The 6,869-nt window shown below is 37.9% G+C and overlaps 1 long non-coding RNA gene across 1 annotated transcript; it reads left to right on the forward strand.

The window, feature by feature from the left end:
• Positions 1-723: 723 nt before the first annotated feature.
• LOC117523571 lies at positions 724-6,393 on the forward strand. The gene is made up of 3 exons (XR_004564546.1): positions 724-735; positions 2,291-2,300; positions 6,191-6,393. It is a non-coding gene; the product is annotated as an uncharacterized LOC117523571 (long non-coding RNA).
• The last annotated feature ends 476 nt before the right edge of the window (positions 6,394-6,869 follow it).

Below are 6,869 nucleotides of genomic sequence, written 5' to 3' on the forward strand. Positions count from 1 at the left end.
GCAAAAAATTGGTCATTTTGGCGACCATCTTGTGAAATGACCACCATTTTTAATTTTCAAATGGCTAATCAACCAGACTTGGTAAGTTGTACCTTGGGAATCCTTGTTGCAAAATTTGATTCTTGTATCAGCATTTGACCAATATTGCTTTAAAACTGATTTTATCTGCTCCACTATTGTCTGAACCAGTTGTCTGATTGGGTGGTTGCTATCTAAGACTTAAAACAGTTCCATAGTGTAGTGGATGAAGCATTTTATTTTTATCATTTTGTCACGTATGTGGCGTTTTATATGACTTTGTTTTAAATTATACTGATATTGTTGAGCTTTATCAATTCATTGCTGGTCAACCATGCCTTCATCTCTACCATTAGAACCTTTAGAACACGAATAGCACCAATACAAATTAAACACTTTTTTTCCATTTAGTTTTAAAGTTGTGGGCATAGAGGTCTTTTACCATCCACCAGGGGATGCTGCTGCACTCTCTGCACCTCTGCGTCACAGGTCGTACTGACAGCAGGGGCCACCTGATGTTTAGGTCTCTCTCCGGAGATCTCAAATCTCCTGCAGTGTGTCTGGGAGTGACTCCCCTGAGCATCCAGGAGATCCCATGCAGACAGGCTAAAATGTCATATAAAACCTGCTGCCAGGTGCATCCAAGCAGGAAGGGTAATTCCAAAGTGTCTGGGAACAGCATCCAGGGATCTCCAGTATTCCCAGAGAGGGAGCCAAGTGAGTTCCAGGAACCCACAGAGATGCTGATAAACACCACACAGTACCTCTTTGCTTGTGTATAAATGCAGAAGAAATAGACACAGAACTGAGGTTTTAAAGTACCAGAAAGTTGTGTTATAGTTTTTAAATGAAATGCTAAAGATTTTCAAATGACTATAAAAGTGTTGTAATGGGACAAAAACCTAGACTAAAGCTCTAACTAAAGAGTCTAGGCTCTTTAGTAAGTAAGTAAGTAAAATTTATTTCTAAAGCACATTTAAACACAGTTTACACTGACCAAAGTGCTGTATATAGTTAAAAAATAAATAAGTAAATAGGCAGGAAATATACAAAGAAACAAAACAACTGATTACAACATCAGAAGCAAGATACAAACACAACAGTTATTAACATGACAAAAACATGGCATAACCAGCTAGCGATTAATTAGTAGGGAATGCTAGTGTAAAAGGGTGTGTCTTGAGCTTGAATTTAAAAACAGTAATTGATGGGGCATCTCTGATATCAGGAGGCAGATGGTTCCACAGTCGGGGACCAGCGACTGCAAAAGCTCTGTCCCCTTTTAACTTGAGGCGAGTTTGGGGGACATGAAGGAGACCTTTACTGGAAGATCTCAGAGACCTGGGAGCAACAGCAGGATGAATGGCAGTAGCTATGTAGTTAGGAGCCAGGCCATGAAGAGCTTTAAAACCATTAACAATAATTTAAATTGGAAGGAAGCCAGTGTAATGTGGCTAGGACAGGTGAGATATGTTCATGTTTTTTCCTGTTAGTGAGCAACCTATCAGCAGCATTTTGGACCATTTGAAGCCGTGACACCAGTGTTTGAGGGAGACCAAAGTAAAGGGAGTTACAGTAGTCTAGACGTGAAGTTATAAAGGCATGGATAACTTTTTCCAGGTCACTGTAACACAGAACAGATTTGAGTTTTGCAATAATTCTTAATTGATAGAAACTAGTTTTAACAACAGAAGAGATTTGTTTGTCAAAGTTGAGTTGGGAGTCTAGAATTACACCCATGTTTCTTGCACAGGTTTTGACAAATGGAGTGAGGGAGCCAACATTCCTGGAGATGGAGTTATGGATTTTAGGGGGCCAAAGATTATGACCTCAGTTTTATCCTCATTTAACTGGAGGAAGTTATTGGCCATCCAGATTTTAATTTCTTTCAGGCAATCCAGGACAGGCTGCAGAGAATTTCCAGCTTTGAGAGGAAGATACAACTGAGAATCGTCGGCATAAAAGTGGAATGAAATATTAAATTTCCTGATTATGTTCCCCAATGGAAGCATATATAAACAGAAAAGAACAGGACCCAGGATGGACCCCTGAGGGACCCCATAAGACACAGGGGCAGGGGGTGAGGAATACTGGCCTATAGACACAGAAAAGGTTCTTTGCTGGAGGTATGAGTGGAACCATTTTAATGCAGAACCCTTAATCCCAACCCACTGTTCAAGCCGGGTCAACAAAGTTGTGTGGTCTACTACAGTGTCAAATGCTGCACTCAAATACAACAGGATAAGGATAGCATTGTCACCAGAGTCGAGAGTGAGCAGCAGGTCGTTTGTTACTTTTAACAGGGCTGTCTCAGTGCTATGGTGGGCCTTAAAGCCAGATTGAAATGGCTCCAGGATCTCTGCTGAATTGAGAAAGGAAAGCAGCTGTGTTAACACAACTTTTTCTCAAGACTCAGAGAAATTCTTTACAGTGCAAGAGTTAATGTGACGGGAATAATGGCCCAAGGATATGGTTGTAAACAAGGGGTGACATAACTTTACACTGAACACAATAGGCGTATGATCTGAGATAGATATGTACTCAAAGCACATGGAATCAATGGAAAACCCATAGGTTAAAATGAAATCTAGAGTTCTTATCTTTAGGCTGTTTTTTTTTTTTCTCTTGCATTTGCTTGAAATACATTGTATGTTGCCAAAAAAAGAAAAAGTGACATACTCTGGTGAGGAAAGGTTTTGATATTTTTGTTTAATTTACCACATATTGTAAAGAATTATTCACACTGTTATAAGCGCATAATTTGAGAAATGTGAGTATAATAAAACCTGAATTAAATAAATAAATAAATAAAAATAAACAAACAAAAAATCCTACACATTTCAAATAATAAACACTGTGGATTTAAATGTTTCATTGTTCTTTTCTACATTTGTAATTTAACAAAATACTTTGTGACAGTGAATGTGTAGTGATAACTCAGGTTCACTGTGTAATTTTGTTAGTGTTTGTTGAAGATTTGGCAAACTACACATGATTAGAAAGCTTATGAAATGAGGAATAAAAAACAAAACAAAAACACTGCTCACTTTAGACTGTTATGGCCGCATTCTTGGATTTCCAAAATTGGTGAGTCAGAAAGTAAGTTTTCACTTTCTTAACATCTGGATATTTGTGGGTCAACTTTGTGGTTTGCAGTTAACAAAACACAGCATTACCTTATCTTACCTTATGGTATATAAGATAAGGTAAGAATGATGCTTACCTTACGCAGTTAACAAAAAACAGCATCATTCTTAGTCCAAGAGTTTATAACCTTTATTATAAATTCCACAAAGGATTGAATAGAGATTGCTTTTTATTCATTTATTTGTTTATTTATTTATGGATTTGTTTATTTATTTATTATAATACATTATTACAAATAGCTGGATCTGGATCCACTTCAGTCATTTGTAACTAATATCTCTGTATCTTTTACCTCCAAAATTCCTAAGGTTTCCATGTGTAGAAATCCAAGATAACCTTCATAACAAACTTAATGCAAAAATACAAAAAGCAAAATTGGAAATATTTATTTTTTTTTAATTTCTCATTTCATAAGGATGTTAAAAATGTATATGTACATTGGGTGTGCCAGTACATCCTGAGTGCCAGTCCCAAACCCAGATAAATAAGTAGGGTTGCGTGAAGAAGAGCATCTGGCATAAAACAAACCAAAATAACCATGCAGAGCACAAATCAAATTTCCATACCGCATCAGTTAAGGTCTGGGTTAACAATGATCGCCACTGGTGCCATTGCCCAACAGGGTGCCTGCAGACATTGGGCTGCTGCTGGGTGAAGGAGAAGAGGATGAGGACAACGTGTCCAGAGACAGCAGGGGAAGAGGAAAACTACTCTGAAAAAGAACCAACTTAAAAAAGCCTTACAGTTGGTAAAACCTGAATGAATTACGTTGCTTGAACTTAAAGGCCCTGTCACACCTTGACGATTTAGCCTGTGTATGCTGACCGTATTAAAAATGCTGGCACACGCTGTCGTACGTCTAAGTTTGTAAGTTCGATCAACTCTAACTTACAAACCTTAACAGCCTTTGAAAAATTGGAAACACTGTTTTTTGGGTTCCTTGTTTTATCCACTTTTGAAAAATGTATAGTTTATGAAATCACCATTAAACATTAACAAAATTACACAAAGGAACTTGAATAGTTACAAAAGTCAGTACTTTTGGAAATGAAGATGGCAGCCATAACAACCTTTGAACAATTGGAAACATTGTTTTTTGGGATTTTTCTTTCATATGCTTGTGAAAAATGTATTGATTACAAAATTATGCAAGGGACTGGACTATTTCAAAAGGTCACCAAATTTTGAAATCCAAGATGGCAGCCCCAGTAACCTGAAAAAACAAATGGAAACAGTGTTTTTTTTTTTTTTTTGGATTCCTCATTTCATATTTCATTCAGAAAATGTACACTTTAACAAATCTCCATAAGCTTGAATGAAAGTACACAAGGAAACTGACTATTTCCCAATGCTGCCAAATTTGGAAATTTTGAAAAATTTATAGTTTGCAAATCTCCAAAAACCTTTAATCCATGAATCATTACATAAGAAACCTGACTAGATGTAACGTTTTTAACGAGCTGAGAACAATTTAAAATATTTTCATGCAGTTTAAGTTGGACAAACATAAACAGTACGGTTAATATTTTAATAGTGTGGTGAAAAATCTGATCCCAACAAACTAGCAGTTCCAGCTGACCACCTTTAAATACAGATGTTTCTTAATATTCTTATCTGACATGCAGCAGCTGACAGTGTCTGATGTGCGCACGTACATGTGCGGTCTTGCAGCGGCAGATTTATGAAACAATTAAAGCTCGTCTCACAGCGACAGCCACGCAAACACAGACAGACACACACACGCTAACCTGCCAAGTGGAGATCATCTCATATCCTTCCCCTCCGTCCACACACCAGAGACAGATGTTCTCTGTGATATTACATCTGTTTCTGCAAGACACCAGTCGTAGCCACATGCACAAATACACAACGTCCGAATGTTGAAACGGACACAAACACATTGTCTGCTTGGAACGAGGGGAAGGTTCTCGGTCCAACACTGTGCCGCAGATCCCTGTTGCTGGCTCCACACGCGTCTGTGTGTGTGTGTGTGTTCCATTTAGGCCTCTTACACGGGCAGTTCAATTACTTTTTGAGCTCGGGCCAAAATGGATGGAGGGATGGTGAGATGACAAGCTGGTTCAAGGGCTCCTTGGCTCACTGGCTGACAGGTTGCATGGAGCGATGGATGGTGGGCTGGATTAATGAGTGCCCTTGAGCAAGGAACATAATTCCCATTAGCGGTGTCCCTGTTCTATGGCTTGAACTCTTGAAAGAAAATAACCATTTTTGAATTTGAACGGAACGTACAAACAGATGTAAGGCACCGGAAAGTGGTTTTGGCTCCTCTCTTGGCACCATCTGTTTTTGCACATTTGTCACAGTTAGTGTCCCAGTTGGAAAAAAGAAAAAGTCAGATACAATCTGAGTCAACATAAATACAGTTTTGGAATGAAGATTTAATTAACTGAATTGACATCAATGGCTTTAATAATGCATGAGAGCCCAAAGCCAATTTTGACCATATTGTTACAACTTAAGTTACATGATGGCATACAAAAAATGTGTAGTGGTCATCCCAGGTAGGGGTCAATGAGGGTTTAAACAGTGGTTAAAATTAAACAAGCTCCATTCATATTTAAGAGTATTCCAAATAATTTGTCTGGTCATGGGGATTCCAAAAAAGTATAGTTTGGACTATCTGTGACTGAATGTTCTGGAGTTATGGGATAGAAACAGCAACAATGGTGCCAAAGTTTGCACAGGAGTCAAAAAGTTGAAGGTGCTTCATTTTTGGTGAAAAGTGATGCAAATTATTGGTAGAGGTAATAAAATGGACTGATTGTAAGTCCCTGCATACTGGCCTATTGCTTAAATTTTGGACAATCCTTCTGCTGTGTCCCAAAGAAAGACTGTTGACTCTTGGACTGACTGATCATCCTTGTGCCTGACTTCTACCATGATGAATGTTTGACCTCCAAACAATAACTTCATAATGAAGCACACCAGGTGGTACAAACTATTCCTTTTGAAAATCCTATTGATTCAATCAATATTTTGCATCACTTTTTACTAAAATTGGAAGAACTTTTGACCCCTGTACAAACTGAAATTGACCGTTGTCACCATTTGTGTTGTTTTTACCACATAACTCCAGAACAATCAGTCATAGAGAGTCCAAACTATGACTTTTGGCATCTTTGTGATCAGACAAATAATGTGGTGTAGTTTTCAATATGATTGGAGCATTTTTCAATGTTGGCCCTTGTTTAATAATTCATCAATGACCCCTACAAGACAACAGCTCCCACCCTGGGATGGCCACCATACAGATTGTGTAGGCCATGGTGTACTGAGGCTTTTTCATACCCGTAGGTGATACTGAAAAGCTTGAACCTTGAACTAAAGAACAGGCACAAAACTTTCCAATTACCAGGATAAACAGAAAATTATTTATCATTATAGTTGTCTCAGAATCCTTTATGCTTTTCGTCACCATGATGCTATCTATTTTAAGATAAAAGTCTCTCGTAATGAAATTTGAACAGCAAAAATAATGTGGGCCCATTTTTAAATATAAAATTGCAAGAGGGAAACTATTTATTTCACACCTTCTAGTAGCAGACAGAGATTGTTTAGTTGACACAGATGTCTTTTGTAGGCTTTGACACTAGTGAGGCTGCACGTCTGTTTCTAACTTGACATAATTATGAATTTTGTATTTATTAATTTGAGGAAATAAAGAGCGTGTGTGGATGAGATTG

The sequence above is a fragment of the Thalassophryne amazonica genome, chromosome 13 (genome assembly GCF_902500255.1).
Source record: "Thalassophryne amazonica chromosome 13, fThaAma1.1, whole genome shotgun sequence".
Taxonomy (NCBI): Eukaryota; Metazoa; Chordata; class Actinopteri; order Batrachoidiformes; family Batrachoididae; genus Thalassophryne; species Thalassophryne amazonica.